We start from the raw sequence: 14,177 nt of genomic DNA on the forward strand, positions 1-14,177 counted from the left end.
TTAGGAGTCTGAAAATCAGCACAATGTTATTAAAAAATAAGCAAAACTATACATTGTTACAAAAACACTCACAGATGGGCTATATAAATGGATCATCTTCAAAACATTTATGCAAAGAAAAATCTAGTGTCCCTTTAAGACCTTAATACTCTGGATATTGCCGCTAACTGAATAAGACAACACATTCTAAATTGTTATAAAGGAGAACAAAAAAACTAAGGCCTAGATTTGGAGTTTGGCGTTAGCCGTGAAAACCAGCGTTAGAGGCTCCTAACGCTGGTTTTAGGCTAACTCCGGTATTTGGAGTCACTCAAAATAGGGTCTAACGCTCACTTTTCAGCCACGACTTTTCCATACCGCAGATCCCCTTACGTCAATTGCGTATCCTATCTTTTCAATGGGATCTTTCTAACTCCGGTATTTAGAGTCGTGTCTGAAGTGAGCGTTAGACATCTAACGACAAAACTCCAGCCGCAGGAAAAAAGTCAGTAGTTAAGAGCTTTTTGGGCTAACGCCGGTTCATAAAGCTCTTAACTACTGTACTCTAAAGTACACTAACACCCATAAACTACCTATGTACCCGTAAACCGAGGCCCCCCCACATCGCCGCCACTCGATTAAATTTTTCTAACCCCTAATCTGCCGACCGCCACCTACGTTATACTTATGTACCCCTAATCTGCTGCCCCTAACACCGCCGACCCCTGTATTATATTTATTAACCCCTAATCTGCCCCCCACAACGTCGCCTCCACCTGCCTACACTTATTTACCCCTAATCTGCCGAGCGGACCGCACCGCTACTATTATAAAGTTATTAACCCCTAATCCGCCTCACTGCCGCCTCACTAACCCTATAATAAATAGTATTAACCCCTAATCTGCCTTCCCTAACATCGCCGACACCTAACTTCAATTATTAACCCCTAATCTGCCGACCGGAGCTCACCGCTATTCTAATAAATGGATTAACCCCTAAAGCTAAGTCTAACCCTAACACTAACACCCCCCTAAATTAAATATAATTTTAATCTAACGAAATTAATTAACTCTTATTAAATAAATTATTCCTATTTAAAGCTAAATACTTACCTGTAAAATAAACCCTAATATAGCTACAATATAAATTATAATTACATTGTAGCTATTTTAGGATTAATATTTATTTTACAGGCAACTTTGTAATTATTTTAACCAGGTACAATAGCTATTAAATAGTTAAGAACTATTTAATAGTTACCTAGTTAAAATAATTACAAAATTACCTGTAAAATAAATCCTAACCTAAGTTACAATTAAACCTAACACTATACTATCATTAAATTAATTAAATAAAATACCTAAAATTACCTACAATTAAACCTAACACTACACTATCAATACATTAATTAAATACATTATCTACAAATAAATACAATGAAATAAACTAACTAAAGTACAAAAAATAAAAAAGAACTAAGTTACAAAAAATAAAAAAAATATTTAAAAACATAAGAAAAATATTACAACAATTTAAAACTAATTACACCTACTCTAAGCCCCCTAATAAAACAACAAAGCCCCCCAAAATAAAAAATGCCCTACCCTATTCTAAATTACTAAAGTTAAAAGCTCTTTTACCTTACCAGCCCTGAACAGGGCCCTTTGCGGGGCATGCCCCAAGAAGTTCAGCTCTTTTGCCTGTAAAAAAAAACATACAATACCCCCCCCCCCCAACATTACAACCCACCACCCACATACCCCTAATCTAACCCAAACCCCCCTTAAATAAACCTAACACTAAGCCCCTGAAGATCATCCTACCTTGTCTTCACCTCACCAGGTATCACCGATCCGTCCTGGCTCCAAAATCTTCATCCAACCCAAGCGGGGGTTGGCGATCCATCATCCGGTGGCTGAAGAGGTCCAGAAGAGGCTCCAAAGTCTTCATCCTATCCGGGAAGAAGAGGCGATCCGGACCGGCAACCATCTTGATCCAAGCGGCATTTTCTATCTTCATCCAATGACGACCGGCTCCATCCTGAAGACCTCCACCGCGGACCCATCTTCTTCCGGCGACGTCCAACTGAAGAATGACGATTCCTTTAAGGGACGTCATCCAAGATGGCGTCCCTCGAATTCCGATTGGCTGATAGGATTCTATCAGCCAATCGGAATTAAGGTAGGAATATTCTGATTGGCTGATGGAATCAGCCAATCAGAATCAAGTTCAATCCGATTGGCTGATCCAATCAGCCAATCAGATTGAGCTCGCATTCTATTGGCTGATCGGAGCAGCCAATAGAATGCAAGCTCAATCTGATTGGCTGATTGGATCAGCCAATCGGATTGAACTTGATTCTGATTGGCTGATTCCATCAGCCAATCAGAATATTCCTACCTTAATTCCGATTGGCTGATAGAATACTATCAGCCAATCGGAATTCGAGGGACGCCATCTTGGATGACGTCATTTAAAGGAACCGTCATTCGTCGTTCAGTCGTCGGCCAGGATGGATGTTCCGCGTCGGAGGTCTTCAGGATCCTGCCGCTCCGCTCCGGATGGATGACCATAGAAGATCCCGCTTGGATGAAGACTTCAATCGGATGGAAGACCTCTTCTGCCCCACTTGGATGAATACTTCAGCCGGATCATGGACCTCTTCAGCCCCCCGCTTGGGCTTGGATCAGGACATAGGAGGAGCTCTTCTGGACCGATCGGTGAACCTGGCAGGGTGAAGACAAGGTAGGAAGATCTTCAGGGGCTTAGTGTTAGGTTTATTTAAGGGGGGTTTGGGTTAGATTAGGGGTATGTGGGTGGTGGGTTGTAATGTTGGGGGGGGTATTGTATGTTTTTTTTTACAGGCAAAAGAGCTGAACTTCTTGGGGCATGCCCTGTTCAGGGCTGGTAAGGTAAAAGAGCTTTGAACTTTAGTAATTTAGAATAGGGTAGGGCATTTTTTTATTTTGGGGGGCTTTGTTATTTTATTAGGGGGCTTAGAGTAGGTGTAATTAGTTTAAAATTGTTGTAATATTTTTCTTATGTTTGTAAATATTTGTTTATTTTTTGTAACTTAGTTCTTTTTTATTTTTTGTACTTTAGATTTTTAGAGTTTATTTCATTGTAGTTATTTGTAGGTATTGTATTTAATTTATTTATTGATAGTGTAGTGGTAGGTTTAATTGTAACTTAGGTTAGGATTTATTTTACAGGTAAATTTGTAATTATTTGAACTATTTTAGCTATTAAATAGTTCTTAACTATTTAATAGCTATTGTACCTGGTTAAAATAAATACAAAGTTACCTGTAAAATAAATATTAATCCTAAAATAGCTACAATGTAATTATAATTTATATTGAAGCTATATTAGGATTTATTTTACAGGTAAGTATTTAGCTTTAAATAGGAATAATTTATTTAATAAGAGTTAATTAATTTCGTTAGATTAAAATTATATTTAACTTAGGGGGGTGTTAGTGTTAGGGTTAGACTTAGCTTTAGGGGTTAATACATTTATTAGAATAGCGGTGAGCTCCGGTCGGCAGATTAGGGGTTAATAATTTAAGTTAGGTGTCGGCGATGTTAGGGAGGGCAGATTAGGGGTTAATACTATTTATTATAGGGTTAGTGAGGCGGATTAGGGGTTAATAACTTTATAATAATAGCGGTGTGGTCGGCAGATTAGGGGTTAATAAGTGTAGGCAGGTGGAGGCGACATTGTGGGGGGCAGATTAGGGGTTAATAAATATAATATAGGGGTCGGCTGTGTTAGGGGCAGCAGATTAGGGGTACATAAGGATAAAGTAAGTAGCGGCGGTTTACGGAGCGGCAGATTAGGGGTTAAAAATAAAATGCAGGTGTCAGCGATAGCGAGGACGGCAGATTAGGGGTTAATAAGTGTAAGGTTAGGGGTGTTTAGACTCGGGGTACATGTTAGGGTGTTAGGTGCAGACTTAGGAGGTGTTTCCGCATAGCAAACAATGGGGCTGCGTTAAGAGCTGAACGCGGCTTTTTTGCAGGTGTTAGGTTTTTTTTCAGCTCAAACAGCCCCATTGTTTTCTATGGGGGAATCGTGCACGAGCACGTTTTTGAGGCTGGCTGCTTGCGTAAGCAACTCTGGTATTGAGAGTTGAAGCTGCGTTAAAAATGCTCTACGCTCCTTTTTTGGAGCCTAACGCAGCCTTTATGTGGACTCTCAATACCAGAGTTATTTTTATGGTGCGGCCAGAAAAAAGCCGGCTTTAGCTACGCGGGTCCTTACCGACAAAACTCCAAATCTAGGCCCAAATGTTTTATCTAAGGTATATAAAGTTGTGTCCTTAAAAGTATAAAGGTCATGCATCAATCCTGTTTCAAAGAATTTATAATTAATTGTAACCATCTTGAATCTTGGTGATTCCAATGCTTTTTTTCAGTTCTATACCTTCACTAGGTCAGGTTTTCTAAACCTCTCTGTAACCATACTACGTTGTAGAAAACAATGGCTTTCTGAAAAGCCTTCCAATAAGATCTTGATTAAAAAGCATATATTTGTGGAGCAGTCAGACATTTAAACAACTTCTAAAATGGCTGTGTGAATTTCTGGCCCGCTAGGTCTGGGACTGAGACTTTTTTTTATTGAGCTTTGTGCTATATCTATTTAGCTTTTAAAGTAGGTTAGGAAAAGGGATGACTGGAAGTGATTTGTGTGATGGGCTTTTGTAATTTAAGATTTTTTTCCCTATTACAGGTACAAATCTCCAAATATGGAATTCCAAAATCCAGACTTTTTCATAAACATTTGTGAAAAAATAAAATTATTAAAACTTTCCCCACCAATAAATCCCAGTCTTCTCTGCCTGACTTTTGGTTTGTTTTTATGTGTTCTAAAATGCAAATGATAGTCTATATTTGTAATTATTTAGGAATTATTGATTCTACGTCTTCAAGTAAAGCCATGAGGCAATATGGAATGCAAATGATAGGCCCAACGTCCTCACCAAGACATTTAGGAGATAAAGGATTATAGGAAAACATTAGATGTATACATTCTGATAAATCAGTTCTATATACTCCAAGTGAAATGATTTAGCTTTACAGTAGGTATAAACTTCCTAAAACTCTTAGACATCAGCGCATCTCCTATACAGCCTTCTCCCATTTCTTGCAGCTTCATATTAAACAAAGCAAAGACATGACCAATTTATCCCATTATGAAAAACACATCACAATACATTTCACATTTTTAGCTAATTTGCACGTAAATTTACAATTACTTAACCCCTTAAGGATGGAGGCAATTGTCCAAGTTCTGAACAAAACCTAGAATTGGAGCTACATGTTTATTCAACCTTAATTTACTTCTTTTTCATTAAGTGCATCCAAACGTATTACACATTAATTTTTAGAGGACAAATAGGGCTTTCTTTTTACATAAAATATTTATATAAATAAATACAAATAGAATCTAAGTGTGAAAAACTAACTCTTTTTTTCAAACACACACACGTATTTTATTGCAAATATTATAATTACTGCAACAAAACACCAATTTTTGTATTCTGCGATGTCCCAAAAGTACAGCAATTCCGCCATGAACAGGTTTTATGGGGTTTTGGGAAGTTATAGGGTCAAATATGGGTCCTGTCCATTTCAGTCTTCATACATGGAAATTTGACACATAGATCTAAACAGCACTAAAAGGGTTACATTTTATTTAATTTTTGTACTCCTACCTAACCCTAATTCTCTCAACCCACCCACCAGTTCCCACTTCTTGATCAGTGATCACAGCAATAAAACGGTGATAAGCACCTAAAGGGTTAATATATTTAGTTCTTTTTTTATTAGAGATGTATATAACTGTTGGGACACTTTGTGGGAGTGATCTCTCTGCTCTCTCACCTCAGATCACACTGAGGAAAGAGAGAGGTAGAGGGAAATGCAGACAGCCAATGATTCCAATCATTGGCTGTCACATTGTATCAGTGACTACCTGTCACTGTGATCATGTGACTTCAACGGTGCTGATTGGCTCCTGGGGACTGCCAGGTTGCCAGGCAAGTCCCTATGTCAGATCCAAGCATGTAAGTTTTAGGGGGGAAAAGGGGGGGGGCACAGAAGTTAGGACGTTCCATGCTGTACTAACATTATGAAGACACAGTGTTTTCAGGACGTCATGTAACATCCTAATGTTGTGAAGAGGTTAAAAAATATCAGTTTATTAATGCGTCTCCAAGCTCTTAAAAACTTAAATTATGCTTACCTGATAATTTTCTTTTCTTCTGACAGGGAGAGTCCACAGCTACATTCATTACTTTTGGGAATTCAAAACCTGGCAACCAGGAGGAAGCAAAGAGACCCCAGCCAAAGGCTTAAATACCTCTACCACTTCCCTCATCCCCTAATCATTCTTCCAAGGAAACAAGAAACAGTAGGAGAAATATCAGGGTGAAAAGGGTGCCAGAAGAATAAAATAAACGGCCACCACATATAAGAACGTGGGCGGGGAGCTGTGGACTCTCCTCGTCAGAAGAAAAAAAAAAATATCAGGTAAGCATAATTTAAGATTTTCCACAGCTGCATTCATTACTTTTGGGAAAACAATATCCAAGCTATAGAGGACACTGAATGCAAAAAAAAGGGCGGGCAGACAAGGCGGCCCATTTAGAGGGCACCGCAGCCTGAAATTACCCTAACATTTGACAAAAACAAACTGCTTCACCAGAAACAGAAAAATAAAACCTGAAAGGACCAGGTAACTGCCCCTCAGTTAAAACCAGCTAGGCCCTAGTTAGAGACTGCTCAGAATCAGTAGATTCCACCGAGCACAAAGCCTCAGAGGAAACTAGTCCTGCAGGCTCCAAGCCCACACTAAAACTTACCTCCAACCCGAGGGAAGGGGACCTCCCCATACCCCCTGAAGGGAAGAGGAAAAAGAACACAACATAGATCTAAAGACCAACAAGCTAGGGTAAAAGGAACCCTAGCCTAACTCCAAGCACAAACCAAGGTTGCAGCAGGACAAAAACGCATAGAGAACAAACTCCAATGACCGAACAAAAAGAAGGAAGGGAAAAAAACAAACCCTATCTGATCGGAAGTCCAAGGGACCAAGTAACGTCCCAACCCGGAGACCTAGAGAGACAAGGTAGACCCCATCCCTCACACAGCGTGCAATCCGCACTTTGAAAGAGCAACAGAGGGACAAAAACTACCTCCGGGAACCGCCTACAAACAGCACCATAAATCTTATCGTGCTCTAGAAGAAGCCATTGGCTTCCCTCTGCAACAGAAGTCTAGCAAACTCCAGCCATTAACACTAGCCAAACAAGCTAGGAACTGCCCCAGGACACCCACAGAGGAAAAGTTCTGAAGGAGTGCAAAAACTCACTCCCTCTCAGGAAAAACAAGGAAGAGGAGAGCATCCAAAACCAGCAGAGAAAGCCCCCTGCTGAGGAAAGAAACCCCGCAAAGCCTCCCAGTTAAGGAGGGATCACCAGATCTAAGTAAGAAACGCGGTCAAGGCTCAACCAAGCAGACAGACCTCTGACCCCCTCTCCGAGGCAACGGATTCAGCAACAAATTGACTGGCAATGTCCCAGATCTTTAGTAAGGAAAAAGGAGGGGAACTAAATTGAATAGTACCAATGGGTAGAACAAACTCCACCATTTGCTAACAGGACTGGCATGCTAACCAACTAAGCTATGACAAAACATAGGACGAGCTTGGGTTCCAGGACCCAGCCACAGATCCTTGCCCTACAAGAAGGGACACACCCAGGAAAAAAAGAGATTACACTGAAACAACAGTGACGGCACGATACCAGAATCCCACCCTTCATGACATACTGAACGTGAAGGCAGGGGGGACCCCACTGAACAGAGGAAGACATCCGGGGCACTAGGTGGATACCGTGGTATGCCCCAATCTCCTTAAGGGGAGGAGAAAGCCAAATATAACTGCTCTCCTGCCCACAGGCATGTAATGTGCGGCAGCAGACAGACGGTAAAGGCAATATCGATTGTAGAGGGACCATCTGGCTGTAACAGCTGGCCCAGTAGAAGGCAAACAGCCATCAAGCACACTTTTAAGGTGCAAATAGCTGCAACAGATTGCGACTGCAATCTCCCGCTTGCTAGGCAGCTAAACTACACATCAGGCTATTTCCAAAAACCCCTGAGAGGGCAAGTGAAAATATCAGAACCGGAAGGACTGAACAGTCCAAGACCCATCTAAGAGATTCGGTCAGATATCCAGGACAAGAACATAAAAACCAGAAAACTGGACATCCCGAACCCGGAGCCGGCTACAAGGTAGTAACCCCTGAGGAACTATAGGGATACCACATATGGAGAACCTGAACCCAATGAGAAGCCACCACAGCCACATCCAAAGGTCCTCGGACACTGGACGTTCGCCAAGCATCCCAGAGACATAGAGGATATCTCCTAAAGGCTTGAGGGACAACACCCCAGAGTTAGAACTCAAAACTGGATAATCCAGCTTGAGAAGATAAAATAGTCTCCAAACAATCTCTTCATGATCAACCTCCCGGAAACCCCCACAGCTCAAGGAATTAACTATGGATGAGCCTCACAATTCCTGGCGAGTGACAGATAAAGCCAAGACATCTTTAAGTAAGGGCAGCTCCTGGAAAAAATGGAGACAAACACATTCTCCTCCAGAGCATCAAAACAAGGGAACAGACGAGAAACAGGAGGAGGAAGAAAAAGGCCACAAATTCCCAAAATTTCCAAAGAGATGACCTCCAACCAGCCCCAAGAAGGGGAAAAAAAGAAGCCTAAGACATCTTGAGTTACCGTCATCAAGGCCTCAAAAATACATTTAATAAGAATACCATAGAGGAGAGAAAATCCCCCAACCTGGTACTCAAAGGAGTCCTTTCAACCTCCAGTACAGTTGGGAATGGGGAACCCTAGTTCCAAAGCCAAAGGACCTCCGAAACCCCCAGAGTAATCTTTAGCAGGATCCCTTCTGGAATCCCGCCAACAATCAGGAACAGGACAATGAGGACTATCCTTCTGATGCCCCACCTAAAGGAAGAAACAAGAACCAGTCTGATGTCAAGGAACAAAAGGCCTCCTCTACCATGCTCTAGCCCTGCAAGGGGCAGAGCCTCAAAAAAAGAAATTTTTGAAAACTCATGGATGATACTCTCCACAGAAAACTTTAGTAAATCGAAAGCTTTATTCAATCTGAAGAGAAACCAGAGTAGAACGAACTTGTCATCGGAGAGAGCAACTCACCACCCGACCAGGACCGCCAGTCATACTGGCACCACGTGGATGATATAGACCTTAAGGAACATAAATTAGTGCCCGACCAGGACCAGCCTGCTACATAGGGCATTTAAAACTGACCCAGGCCACAGAAAAATCGAAACCCCAATAGGAATCGACAAAAGGAACTATAGACATAACAATTTACTAACACCTTAACATGCAACTTCCGTGGAAGTGCCCAAGCGACCACAAAATTGCTAGTATTAAATTCCAGGGAAAAAATGTTTCCCAACGGAAAAATATAACAGGCATGAGCTTCTCAAAAGAAATAAAATACATCCTTACTGGATCAAAGAAAAAGAGGGCAGCACACACTAACAGAATCAGTCAATCAGAGACCCCATTCTCCCAAAGCTCCAGCACCGCCAAAACATGCTGCAAAAGGACACGAAGGCACGCCAGTCTATAAAGAAAATCAAGACTTACCTCCGCCGGGGCAACTGACGACCCCGATGGTTGGGCCCCTGAAGCTTCAGAGGAAACCGCTTCCCCAGATGGCTGAACTGACCCAGACGATCCCACGCCTGGCGAGCCCTGGTTGACAGAACATGGACAGTAACTCATTAACACCTCCCTCCCAGGAAGTTGTAAATGCACCAACGCCAAAGATATGGCCATACAGAACCGTGCCGTAACCGCTGGAGGAAACAAGCCGCCTTCCCGGAGGAGTATCGACATTAGGGACACCTGCTTGTGTAGCTAAGGAAGGTTCTAGGGCACACGCCCAATGGGATGTGTGATCCCCAGGGGCGGAAGGCTCGGCGAACTCTAAGTTCCCTGTTGTGGGAGAAGAGAGCACTCTAAAGCGGATTTCGGAACATAACTGATGGGCATGGATTACCTGGCCCATTTCATACTCTTCGCAAGAAGTGGAATCTGAATCAGAGACATCCATCTCCAAAAAATCAGAATCCTCCATAACTTGGATAGAAATTATGGATATAAAAAAAAATTAAAACGGCACCTTACACCCCCAATGGCTGGGGCACTCACCACCTCCTGGGACCCAGACAACTAGCGAAACAGACTCTCTCCTTCGCCATGCGGTCAGGAGTATGGAAATGGAGTGCAGAACGTGACCAAGCCTAGTCACAAGGTACACTGTGCAGGCCAGAGAAAAGCGCTATGTTCCGATATAGCCACAAGCTCAAGTGTCACTACACATTAGCAGACAGAATCATATAACAAACATGATTAAAGTCCCCCCTGTTCAATAACCCCCCTCAGGAGATATTAATCCTTGATTCTGTAAAGATAAAGGAGTCCCACTGAGACAGAATTCTTGGTTTACATTACATTCACGAATCAAAGTAAAATGAAACAATCTTACCGGAATCTACGCCGTGGAACAGGAACACGGCCCTTCAAGTGTGACAGATAGTAGCCTCGCTTCTGACATTGACTTGAGTGAAGAAAGCAGGCAGCGAAACTCGTCAACGCTGATTGCTAAGGAGCTATTAACATGAGTTGGGATGGTTTCGCAGAAAGACTCTCCCTGCATCACTGGATTCTAACTTTCATTCATGCTCTCACTGAGAGGCTGACAGGACTACTTAAAACTCCAGTCCCATTTCGAAGAGTACTACCCTCCATAAGAGACTATCTTTAATCTTCCGACACTTCTCTGTCAACCTCCTGTGACTAAAGGCAAAGAATGACTGAGGGATGAGGGAAGTGGGGGAGGTATTTAAGCCTTTGGTTGGGGTGTCTTTGCCAACTTCTGAATTCCCAAAAGTAATGAATGCAGCTGTGAACTCTCCCTGTTAATACTATTTTTTAAACGTAACAATACAAAATCAGAATCATAACATCATCAACAGAACCTATAACCTTTTTTCTGCTACCAGGAAACTACATGTAATGTGAAGCTGCACATATGCAATGCTATATAACTATGTTCATTTTGATAGGGCAGGAAAACTGCTTTGTATTGTTTCTACATCACTAAATACAGTCTCCTCATTTAAAACTACTTTATTATTTTTCAACAGAAAATATACATCTTAATAGATGATATTTCTATAATCCTCATTTAAAAAAGGGATAGTAAAGACCTCAAAACATATCATACTTTTAAAATAGGAGCTATTTTAAGCAAATTGTCCATGGTTTTTGCCTCTAGACAATTAAGAATACAAAGTGGTACTAAGTAAAAAAATCAAAAGTAGGGAGGTTTCTGATTTCAACTCTTAAAGGGACATAAAGTCCAAATTTTTTCTTTCATGATTCAGATAGAGCAAGCCATTTTTAACAACTTTCTAATTTACTTCTATTATCAAATTGTCTTTGTTCTCTTGGTATCTTTTTGAAAAGCAGGGACATAAGCTCAGGAGGGTGCACGTGTCTGGAGCACTACAGGGAGTGCAGAATTATTAGGCAAGTTGTATTTTTGAGGATTAATTTTATTATTGAACAACAACCATGTTCTCAATGAACCCAAAAAACTCATTAATATCAAAGCTGAATATTTTTGGAAGTAGTTTTTAGTTTGTTTTTAGTTTTAGCTATTTTAGGGGGATATCTGTGTGTGCAGGTGACTATTACTGTGCATAATTATTAGGCAACTTAACAAAAAACAAATATATACCCATTTCAATTATTTATTTTTACCAGTGAAACCAATATAAACATCTCAACATTCACAAATATACATTTCTGACATTCAAAAACAAAACAAAAACAAATCAGTGACCAATATAGCCACCTTTCTTTGCAAGGACACTCAAAAGCCTGCCATCCATGGATTCTGTCAGTGTTTTGATCTGTTCACCATCAACATTGCGTGCAGCAGCAACCACAGCCTCCCAGACACTGTTCAGAGAGGTGTACTGTTTTCCCTCCTTGTAAATCTCACATTTGATGATGGACCACAGGTTCTCAATGGGGTTCAGATCAGGTGAACAAGGAGGCCATGTCATTAGATTTTCTTCTTTTATACCCTATCTTGCCAGCCACGCTGTGGAGTACTTGGACGCGTGTGATGGAGCATTTTCCTGCATGAAAATCATGTTTTTCTTGAAGGATGCAGACTTCTTCCTGTACCACTGCTTGAAGAAGGTGTCTTCCAGAAACTGGCAGTAGGACTGGGAGTTGCGCTTGACTCCATCCTCAACCCGAAAAGGCCCCACAAGCTCATCTTTGATGATACCAGCCCAAACCAGTACTCCACCTCCACCTTGCTGGCGTCTGAGTCGGACTGGAGCTCTCTGCCCTTTACCAATCCAGCCACGGGCCCATCCATCTGGCCCATCAAGACTCACTCTCATTTCATCAGTCCATAAAACCTTAGAAAAATCAGTCTTGAGATATTTCTTGGCCCAGTCTTGACGTTTCAGCTTGTGTGTCTTGTTCAGTGGTGGTCGTCTTTCAGCCTTTCTTACCTTGGCCATGTCTCTGAGTATTGCACACCTTGTGCTTTTGGGCACTCCAGTGATGTTGCAGCTCTGAAATATGGCCAAACTGGTGGCAAGTGGCATCTTGGCAGCTGCACGCTCGACTTTTCTCAGTTCATGGGCAGTTATTTTGCGCCTTGGTTTTTCCACACGCTTCTTGCGACCCTGTTGACTATTTTGAATGAAACGCTTGATTGTTCGATGATCACGCTTCAGAAGCTTTGTAATTTTAAGAGTGCTGCATCCCTCTGCAAGATATCTCACTATTTTTGACTTTTCTGAGCCTGTCAAGTCCTTCTTTTGACCCATTTTGCCAAAGGAAAGGAAGTTGCCTAATAATTATGCACACCTGAAATAAGGTGTTGATGTCATTAGACCACACCCCTTCTCATTACAGAGATGCACATCACCTAATATGCTTAATTGGTAGTAGGCTTTCGAGCCTATACAGCTTGGAGTAAGACAACATGCATAAAGAGGATGATGTGGTCAAAATACTCATTTGCCTAATAATTCTACACTCCCTGTATATGGCAGCGGTTTTGCAATAAAGTTATCCATTTGCAAGAGCACTAGAGGGCAGCACTATTCCCTGCCATGCAGTGCTCCAGACACCTACCTAGGTATCTCTTCAACAAAGAATCCCATGAAAACGAAGCTAATTTGACAAAAGAAGTAAAAAAGGAAACTTTTTTAAAACTATGCTCTGTCAGCAAAAATAAAAATGCTGCATGTGCACCAGTAGTGTGTATCTTTACTACTGTTGCAAACATACAAATGGATATATTATGGCCGCAAGCATTTCCTCCACAGTACAGATGCAAAACTGCTAAATTGTTCATTTGGCCAATGCATAACCAGAGATGTAAAGTAAGCTTTAGACAGCATGCCTCTTCTTAAAGGCTCACAAGACTAACTGTGCTGCCTGACCAAGTAAGTAGTTTCACATTCTTGCCATGCAACAAATAAGCCTTGCATTGCCATATCATTTAGTTGTACACCGCCCAACCTTTGTCTGCAATTTCTGCCACGGGAAGACTTAAAGGGACAATATACACTCATTTTCATATAACTGCATGTAATAGACACTACTATAAAGAATACGATGCACAGATACTGATATAAAAATCCAGTATAAAACTGTTTAAAAACTTACTTAGAAGCTCTCAGTTTAGCTCTGTTGAAAAGGTAGCTGGAAAGCCCACTGCAAGTGGGAAATAAGACACTCCCCCTCCCCCCTCTTTTGCATATGAAAAGACCCTTTACACAAACAGGAGCAAGCTGGAGTAGGTAGCTGACGGTATTCTCATAAAACTTTGGGGCTTGGTTAGGAGTCTGAAAATCAGAGCAATGTTATTTAAAAATAAGCAAAACTATACATTTAAAAAAAAAAACAAACACACGTTATGGGCTATTTAAATAGATAATCTACAAAACATTATGCAAAGAAAAAATGAGTGTATAATGTCCCTTTAAGGTGAGTAAGACAGAGTCATGACCAACAAGGTCGGAGCAGGA

At 41.3% G+C, this 14,177-nt stretch overlaps 1 protein-coding gene and 1 non-coding gene across 4 annotated transcripts in view; both read right to left on the reverse strand.

Annotated features, from left to right (window-relative positions):
* Nucleotides 1–14,177, reverse strand: part of GTDC1 (glycosyltransferase like domain containing 1) — an 849,799-nt gene that overhangs the window by 391,199 nt on the left and 444,423 nt on the right. The window lies entirely within an intron of this gene.
* LOC128646350 (U5 spliceosomal RNA) lies at nucleotides 9,082–9,200 on the reverse strand. The gene has a single exon (XR_008400293.1). It is a non-coding gene; the product is annotated as a U5 spliceosomal RNA (small nuclear RNA).

This window comes from Bombina bombina, chromosome 1 (genome assembly GCF_027579735.1).
Source record: "Bombina bombina isolate aBomBom1 chromosome 1, aBomBom1.pri, whole genome shotgun sequence".
In the NCBI taxonomy this organism is placed as follows: Eukaryota; Metazoa; Chordata; class Amphibia; order Anura; family Bombinatoridae; genus Bombina; species Bombina bombina.